Source organism: Telmatherina bonti, assembly GCF_933228915.1.
Source record: "Telmatherina bonti genome assembly, chromosome: 22".
NCBI classification, from domain to species: domain Eukaryota; kingdom Metazoa; phylum Chordata; class Actinopteri; order Atheriniformes; family Telmatherinidae; genus Telmatherina; species Telmatherina bonti.
Window position 1 is genome coordinate 25,314,228 of NC_136631.1, and position 2,549 is coordinate 25,316,776.

At 40.6% G+C, this 2,549-nt stretch overlaps 1 pseudogene across 1 annotated transcript; it reads left to right on the plus strand.

The window, feature by feature from the left end:
• Positions 1-228: 228 nt before the first annotated feature.
• LOC306772238 (solute carrier family 22 member 3-like) lies at positions 229-2,314 on the plus strand (annotated as a pseudogene). The gene is made up of 5 exons: positions 229-326; positions 981-1,139; positions 1,732-1,810; positions 1,895-1,994; positions 2,087-2,314. The product of its transcript is annotated as a solute carrier family 22 member 3-like (transcript).
• Positions 2,315-2,549: the final 235 nt, after the last annotated feature.

Sequence of the window (2,549 nt, forward strand, 5' to 3'; positions counted from 1 at the left end):
TAATCAGCAGTCTGGTCCCTCGTCTCTTTAAAAATGTGACGCTTCTTAGACACTATCAGAGTGCAGCAGCTTGAACGGATGCCATTTTATTACACTCTTGATGATTAGCAGAGATGACAAGTGTAGACAGACTCATTGAGCTTGTAGGAGACTTTGGGCCTCTCCAGAAAAAGGTTGTCACGCTCGGCTCTTTGCCGTTGATCATTTTTGCTTTTCTGCTTTGTAGAGATGTTTTCTTCGGGCACATTCTTGATCACTGGTGTTGGAGTCCTGGATCTGAGCATCTCCAGGAGCAATGTGGCTGGACAGAGGTCCAGTTGGGTGAAGTGAGCGCTCCCCACTCTCAAGAGTTAGGATCCTCCAGTCAATGTGAGAGGTTTTCAGTGGACTGGAAGAAAATCCAAATCACATGTGGTGGCCTTGACTGGCAGCTGTCAGCTAATGCTAACCAGACAAAGCTCTGTGATGGCAGATGGATATTTGGCACAAGCAACAGCACCATCGTCTCTGAGACTGGTACAGTTTTTCTTTATCTCCTCACAACTAAAACAAGTATTGGTCTTAACTATGAGGCAGTTTTCACTCGAAATACAGCTTGCGAAAAGGTTATCTGTTGCAGTGCCACATAATGTACATGTAACTGTGTAACATGAACCAAGCCGACCCCAAAGTCAATAACGTTAACATAAACGACAAGATGTCAACAGGACAGCTTGGAGAAATCCTCCTCTGACTCCAGAGGCAGTCAGAGGAGAAGCTAAGATTTGGCTTTCAAATTGTATTTATATATATATTTAAATATATAAAACAACGGTCAAAAATGGAAAAATTTATTTTTCCCTTGGTGTGTGAAAATTCCTGGGTTGGGGACCTAATCTAGGTTTCTCTGGCATTTTTGTTGGATCATTTGTCACTGGGTAACTGGCTGACAGGTATATTATGCACCTTCAGGTAAACAGTATTTTCAAGTAACTTAACAGTAACAAGCGCTCCCTGGTTTTCCACTGGTTTGGTAGAAAATCCTGCTTCATTGCCTCGATGCTTGGCCTGGGACTTTGAGGCGTGGGAGTGATGCTGTCCCCATGGTACACACTGCTACTCATCTTACGATTTTTACAGGGGTTTTGCGGAAAGGGAGCGTGGGTGGCCAACTATGTGCTTGGTATGTTCAAACGTATTTTTTGGAATGCCTTTGGGCCTCTCAGTGCCATTGACCTGAAATGACCTCGGATAAAAAACACAAAATTAATCATCATGACCCAACAAGTCTAAATTTACAAAGAACTTTGACATAAAATGCCCAATATTAAATATCTGATGTCAGTTTATCCATTTGCCATCAAAAACTACTATCATTCACAGTGATTGAGTTCTTTGGAGCAGACAACAGCAATTTGTGTCCATGGTGTGTTGAGTGTTTTAGTCCATTGGTATGGCCATCCTGCCTGCCTTGGCTTACTTTCTATCTTCCTAAAGGACTTTGCAGCCGGTCGTAAGTCTTCCTTGCTTCCCCATTATCTCATTTCACTGGTGTGAAAATAACTGCATCACAAAAAACATCATCACATGAACTCTGATTTTGAAGATACAGTATCAGTCAAAAGTTTGGACAAACTTTCCCATTAAATCCAATTGTAAAATGTGTCCAAACTTTTGACTGGTACTGTAGATGTATGTTTTTAATTAAAGAATGGTTGCTGAGTCTCCATGCTGGCTGTTTTCCCAAAAAAGAACATCAAAGGCCATGATCATTGCAGACGACATTGCAAAATATAATGGCAGTTCTTTGCCATATGATTATCTTCCAAAGGTATGACCATTTTCAAAGTAGAAAGACTACACATCCTTACAAGGTGAATTAAGCTAAAAGTAAATGCTGTGTATTGTTTTTCAGATGATTTTGGAGAAAAGGAAAGATTTCCACCCTGTGTCATTTAAGGATTTAATAAGACTCCGCTTATTAGAAAAATCACATTAATTTTAACATATGCCTGGTGAGTCAGCTGAGTGCATACAACAGTACAGAACAACAATCCAATTCTTTATTTAGGATGGTGGTAATTTATGCAATATTCCTCTGATACAGGTTTACAAGCACTGTTGTGTTCCAAGCCCTGGTACTGCGACTGGGTCTCACTGGTGGCAAACTGTTCCTGGATTTCTTCATCTTCGCCATGGTGGAGCTGCCAACTGGGCTCGTCTTCTATCTGCTGGTGGATAGAGTGGACCGACGCTCCCTAATGGCCGTCACTAACTTCACTGGTGCATTGCCTGCCTTGTCGTCCCTTTAGTATCCACAAGTTTGTACAACTAAACAACTAAAGGGAAACTCTGGAGATTTAGTGATAGTTCCTCCAGCTGGACTCTTTTTTTTTTTTTTTTTCTTTGTAGATACTCCCTGGTTAAAAATTTATTTATTTTATTTGTAAAAATGGTGCTACTTTCAAAACTACATGATTAGAGGAAAACTTTGCCTGTGAGAGTTACAAACATAAAACCAAAACATAAAAATGGAATCACATCTGAATCAACAAACAGGCGCCATTGCA